Here is a 7,559-nt window from a genome sequence, read left to right as displayed (position 1 = left end):
CATCCCAGGGATGCAAGGATGGTACAACATTCGAAAATCCATCAACATCATCCACCACATCAACAAAAAGAAAGACAAAAACCACATGATCATCTCCATAGATGCTGAAAAAGCATTCGATAAAATTCAACATACATTCATGATAAAAACTCTCAACAAAATGGGTATAGAGGGCAAGTATCTCAACATAATAAAGGCTATATATGATAAAACCACAGCCAACATCATACTGAACAGCGAGAAGCTGAAAGCTTTTCCTCGGAGATCGGGAAGAAGACAGGGATGCCCACTATCCCCACAGTTATTCAACATAGTACTGGAGGTCCTAGCCATGGCAATTAGACAAAACAAAGAAATACAAGGAATCAAGATTGGTAAAGAAGTTAAACTGTCACTATTTGCAGATGACTTGATATTGTACATAAAAAATCCTAAAGACTTCACTCTGAAACTACTAGAACTGATATCGGAATTCAGCAAAGTTGCAGGATACAAAATTAACACACAGAAATCTGTAGCTTTCCTATACACTAACAATGAACCAATAGAAAGAGAAATCTGGGAAAAATTCCATCCACAATTGCATCAAAAAGAATAAAATGCCTAGGAATAAACCTAACCAAAGAAGTGAAGGACCTATATCCTGAAAACTACAAGTCACTCTTAAGAGAAATTAAAGGGGACACTAACAAATGGAAACTCATCCCATGCTCATGGTTAGGAAGAATTAATATCGTCAAAATGGCCATTCTACCCAAAGCAATATACAGATTTGATGCAATCCCTATCAAATTAACAGCAACATTCTTCAACGAACTGGAACAAATAGTTCAAAAATTCATATGGAAACACCAAAGACCCCAAATAGCCAAAGCAATCCTGAGAAAGAAGAATAAAGTAGGGGGGATCTCACTCCCCAACCTCAAGCTCTTCTACAAAGCCACAGAAATCAAGACAATTTGGTACTGGCACAAGAACAGAGCCACAGATCAGTGGAAGAGATTAGAGACTCCAGACATTAACCCAAACATATATGGTCAATTAATATTTGACAAAGGAGCCATGGACATACAATGGAGAAATGACAGTCTCTTCAACAGATGGTGCTGGCAAAACTAGACAGCTACATGTAGGAGAATGAAACTGGACCATTGTCTAACCCCATACACAAAAGTAAATTCAAAATGGATCATAGACCTGAATGTAAGTCATGAAACCATAATACTCTTAGAAAAAAACATAGGCGAACACCTCTTAGACGTAAACATGAGTGACCTCTTCTTGAACATATCTCCCCGGGCAAGGAAAACAATAGCAAAATGAACGAGTTGGACAATATTAAGCTGAAAAGCTTCTGTACAGCAAAAGACACCAACAATAGAACAAAAAGGTACCCTAATGTATGGGAGAATATATTTTTAACTGACAGATCCTATAAAGGCTTGACATCCAAAATATATGAAGACCTCACCCACCTCAACAAAAAAAAAGACAAATAATCCAATTAAAAAATGGTCAGAGAAACTGAACAGACAGTTCTCCAAAAAAGACATATAGATGGCCAACAGACACATGAAAAGATGCTCCACATCGCTAATTATCAGAGAAATGCAAATTAAAACCACAATGAGGTATCACCTCACACCAGTAAGGATGGCTACCATCCAAAAGACAAACAACAACAAATGTTGGCGAGGTTGTGGAGAAAGGGGAACCCTCCTACACTGCTGGTGGGAATGTAAATTAGTTCAACCATTGTGGAAAGCAGTATGGAGGTTTATCAAAATGCTCAAAATAGACTTACCATTTGACCCAGTAATTCCACTCCTACGAATTTACCCTAAGAATGCAGCACTCAAGTTTGAAAAAGACAGATGCACCCCTATGTTTATCACAGCACTATTTACAATTGCCAAGAATTGGAAGCAACCTATGTGTCCATCAGTAGATGAATGGATAAAGAAGATGTGGTACATATACACAATGGAATATTACTCAGTCATAAGAAGAAAACAAATCCTACCATTTGCAACAAATTAAATGGAGCTAGAGGGTATTATGCTCAGTGAAATAAGCCAAGTGGAGAAAGAGAAATACCAAATGATTTCACTCATCTGTGGAGTATAAGAACAAAGGAAAAACTGAAGGAACAAAACAGCAGCAGAATCACAGAACCCAAGAATGGACTAACAGGCACCAAAGGGAAAGGGACTGGGGAGGATGAGTGGGTAGGGAGGGATAAGAGGGGGAAGAAGAAAGGGGGTATTATGTTTAGTATGCATAATGGGTGGGTGGGAGAAAGGGGAAGGCTGTGCGGAACAGAGAAGACAAGTAGTGATTCTAAAACATTTTGCTATGCTGATGGATAGTGACTGTAAAGGGGTTTTTGGGGTCTACCTGGTATAGGGGAGAGCCTAGTAAACATCATAATATTCTTCATGTAATTGTAGATTAATGATAACCAAAAAAAATAAAAAGAAAGAAAAGGGGGATTACTCCCTGATAGGATAAAACTAACTGTAAATCAATGATTGATGCATGCTTTAAATATCCTTAATTCTGATCATTTAAACGGTGCCAGATGATCAGCTATGGAAGCACATTTTTCTGATAATATTCCTTTCCCTTAAAAAAAAAAAGCAGTTCCTGTGTGGTTATCTCCAATAATTTCTTCACAATGGTATAAAGGGCGTATCAAAGTGTGGACAAAGGGTTTGTTTGTGTTTATACAGAGGAAGCAAAGCCTAATTTGGCTACCCAGAAAACGAATTAAGATACGATATGAAGAAGAACTTCCAATATCAGCACTCTCTGGAACAGTCATACCAGAAGATGATCATTAAATAAACCTCAACAAAGATCCAGGCGATGCTGCAGTTGTAGCTGCATCCATCCCACCAGTTCCTGGACTTGCCATGGCAATGAAGAAGGAGATATCTAAGCTGGCCTGTGCATACAGTAAAACAACAAATTTGACTGGATCTATACTGTAGGAACTCAACCAAGAATTAGGAGAAGTGCAAGTTGCAGCACTCTAAAATCTTGCAACTATAGACAATCTACTGTTAAAAGAACATATGGGATGTGAAAAGTTCCCAGGAATGTATTGTTTTAATTTGTCTGATTTTTCTCAAACTATTCAATTTCAGTCAGACAATATCCATCATATCATTGATAAGTTTTCACAAATGCCTAGAGTGCCTAACTGGTTTTCTTGGTTTCACTGGATATGGCTGGTAATTCTAGGTCTGCTTTGGTTATGTAGCTGTATTCCTATTATGTTAATGTGTGTGTGCAATTTAATTAGTAGTTTAAAACCTATACATGCTTATGTTACACTATAAGAAGATATGTCAAAGAAATAATCAATCTTACCATGTTTTCTTCCGCCTGCTACTTCTATAGCTTTTCTTCTTCCTTCCTAATTACAACCCTTAAGTAGAATTCGTGCCTCATATCAAAATTACCGAGTATCATAATTCTTCCAAGTGGTAAAGATACCTCGAGACAAATGCTGGGCATAGAAGCCACAGGGCATAAATCTGCAAAGAAGTAAAAAGCTAACCTTTTCAAACAATATTGCTTCTCTCTCACTTACCAATTTACATTTCCCTGTATGGCCCCGGAAGATGACTGGTTAGCCAGAGACGGGTAAGATTCCTCAAGGGAGGAACAACCTAAGACAGGCACAGTCGCAAGGGGGGCCATCAGGTGAGAAATTGGGGATCAACAGAGGTGAGGCTTAGAACCTCACCCCCCCCTGTTTTGAGAGAAATCTTCTGCATCCGTGGATGTTTCGTTGCCCTTGTCTAGCTTGGACTAATACTTAGTCTATAGGCACACACCTGATCATGTACATTAGCCCTCTTACAGCACTAAACTATGTTTTCTACCTTTATCTTGCATCTACCTACCACTTCAGCATTTTATTAAAAATAATATTTATAATAGTAATAATAATAATTATAGTGAGGTAGAAATGTGGGATTCACATATAAATAAAGTATAAATGTCAAACGAATATTCATATTTGACCTGATTATTTATAGTTCATAATGCGTGATCAAAACTGAAAGTTTCTGTGATGAATGCCCTTGTACTGTTCACCATGTAAGAATTTATTCACTATGTAAGAACTTGTTCACCATGTAAGAACTTGTTCGTTATACTTCAGAAGATTGGAGACTGTTGAGAATTAGGCTTGGGGTTGATTAATGATTGTGCATTGAGTCCCCTATACTGAATTTTATTGTTGTTAACAACCATTTGATCAATAAATATGAGAGATGCCCTCTCAAAAAAAATGTGTATCTAATACCTTTGTCAAGAATGTTATGATAAATGTCAGTTAATTGGATATTCCTTGTCAAACTTTGTTAGTGTAGTCATGTTATTTCATGAAGTATTTTAGATGGAACTTATATTTTCAGTTATAAGCAGAAGCTTCAAAATGATTATTTAAAATATGAAGAGGTAGTGCTTCATAGACATTTGCTTAAAAACATCTAGTATTAAGTAATTTTAGCAAACACAAAATGATATGCCCACATTTTTACATCTGACCAATAATGCTAGAGTTGTCTTTAAACATTAGGAAAATTTCCCAACATTTAGCAAAGCAAATATGGCTCTTGGAAGATTTTTTTCCTATTATTTCCCAAACACACCACATTTGGAAGAATTATTGGTACTCACAGTAAAGTTCCATGAGACATGAAATCCCCCTTTGAGCAATAATCCATTTCCAGTCTTTCAGGGATTATGTTTAACTCTTGATTAAAGAAACCAAAATTGAAAAAAACATTAAAGAAAAAGAAAAAATTATATGGATGGGAAAATAGGATGTCAGGCAGCAAGTTGTTTCTTGTATTTTGATAATTCAGATAAGGTTCTTTAGCAATCGTAGCTACCTTTTTATACTACCAGGCAGCAGCACTAACACCATTCAAAACCGACTAGCTCTAAACACGAAGGGTCTCATTACACTGTCAGTCACGCTGTGTGAAACGCCTAACATCAGCTAAAATAACTTGCTCTTTCTTATTTATCATGTAGTTAGACCAAAAAAGAAAGGGGGGGAGGGAAGGAAGGAGGAGGGAAGGAGGGATAGAAGAAAGGAAGGTCGTATCTTGATAAATGAAAAAGTAAACTGTATAGGAAAAAATGTGGAAGGAAACCTAGGATACACTGTTAGAACTATCAAAGCTGATAAGATTGATTCTTTTCCAGCTGAGATTTGATTTTAACTCAGTTGCAAGATGTGAAATGCGAACAGTTCATTCACAAATCAAGTTTTACCTGAAATGATTCTTCAGAAGTATTTCTATTCTACAGGACAAAATTACAATCTGGAAGACTGTTTATTAACAAACTTACTGAACACAAGCTCTTTATTTCTTTTCAGATCATGAAACAACAGTGTGAAAAATGAAAGTTAGTTTTTAGTTTTTTCCATAATTCTCAAAATTGACTTTTACATATATAAATGCCCATTTATATTTATGGATTATATTATTTTATGGATTATATTATTAGGAGTCATAGGAGTCTATGATTTTAAAGGTAGGTAAAAGAGTAAATATCAAATAATTTATTGGACATTTTATTATTGATTTCTAATATAATATTTCATCAGGAAATGTGAAATATAATGAATTTTTTTAACTGTGACTTTCTTTAGGGGTAACATAAAGTATACTTTTAAAATATCCCTTCTGTGTTAGAGAAGATATCAGTCTCTAATTTTTGGTAATAAGCTCCTGTATTTGTTCATTATATCAATTTTGATAATTGCAAATTTCTGTATTGCCACTGATTTTTTGACAATCTCAGGAAACCTGCCAAAGGCAAGGTGCCTTTTGGGCACAAGACTGACTATAGCAGAACCGCTAGTGGGAGGTAATGTTTTAGGTCAACAGCACCAAGAAGGGCACTAAATGATGAATCTCACATTTTAATAGGACTCTCTAAGCTGATAACAAAGATAGGCTGCTGACATGAGAAATACAGGTTCTCAGTGGAAGAATGCATTTCCTGTTTAGGTACATGGAACTCCCACAGTAAAAGATCAAATAAAAATGAGCTTACATACAGACATGGCTACATCTCAAGGAAACAAAGAGGTGCCGTTATTGAGAGGCAATAAAAAGTTTATATATCCAAGAAATGGTCAGAACACAATAAAAATTACTCCCAAAGAAATGTTTAAAGAGATGGAAGATGAGAACAAAATGTGAGCAACTGTTTCTAGTTACAGATATCGACAAAGTGGTTTTAACAAATAATTAAATTTCACAAATGAAAAATATAAAAGTTAAAATTTAAAACTCATTGAAGACATTAATCAGTCTTCATGTATCAGGGAAGGAAACCGAAGTGTACCCCCAGAGTTTAAAAAGTTAACACAGGAAGTAGAAGGAAGAATAAAAGGGGTACCAAATCTAGAATGAGAAAGTGGCATAAGTTTAATTGATACTTTCAGAAGGAAGGTAGAGAAAGGATTTGTAAAGATTTGAAAACATACTGCCTATAAATATTCCAAAATTGGTAGAAGACATGAATGCTCCTAGCAAGATAGAAAAAGTAGATCTATATCTATCAAACACCAAACTTTGTAACACTTAAGATAAATAAGGGAAGACCAAATGATGCCAAAAATGAAAGACAAAACATAGATTATAATAATAGCAGAGCTCTTAATAGATATAGATGAAGCCAGACAAAAGTGGAATCATATCTGCTAGTGAGAGAAAATAATTATCAATGTTGAAATGTGCCACAGCAAAATTCTTCATCAATGAAGATAAAATACATTTACATATAAAGAGAAACTCTGTTAATTATCAACACTTTCACTATAAAAAATTCTGGAGAAGACTAGAGATGCTAAATAAAAACACACACAAACAGTAACAAATATAAGCAAACAATTTTCTACATAAAATGCTTACATGTAAAATGTGATATGTACAGTCACAGTGGGCTGTTATTAAGCACTAAAAAGAAGTATGCTGCCAAGCCACGAAAATATATGAAGAAACCTTAGATGCATATTAGTAAGTGAAAGAAGACAATTTGACTCGACTACATACAGTATGATTTCAACAATATGACATTCTGGTAAAGTTAAAACTATGGAGACAGTAAAAGAAAAAAACAGTAGTTCCCCTGGGTTAGGGAAGAGGAGGAATGAATAGGCAGAACACAGAGGATTTTTAGACCAGTGAAAATACTCTGAATGACACCATAATGATGAAATATTATTATTCATTTGTTCAAAGCCTCAAATTGTGCAACATCGAGTTAACACTCAAGTGTACTACGACTTGAGGTAATTATGGCATATTAATGTCGGCTCATCAGCTGCAACAAATGAATTATGCTGGAGGGGAGGGCTGATAATGGGAGAGGCTCAGCAAATGTGGGGACAGGGGTTATATAGGAAATCTCTGTGATCAATATTGATATGAACCTAAACGTGCTCTATAAAATAAAGCCTTTATAGAAGGCTTTAGTTAATTTGGATTTTGAGTGTTCAAGTTTCAAAATCATAAAATCAC

Source organism: Manis javanica, chromosome 9 (genome assembly GCF_040802235.1).
Source record: "Manis javanica isolate MJ-LG chromosome 9, MJ_LKY, whole genome shotgun sequence".
Lineage (NCBI taxonomy): Eukaryota > Metazoa > Chordata > Mammalia > Pholidota > Manidae > Manis > Manis javanica.
This window is presented reverse-complemented; position numbering follows the sequence as displayed.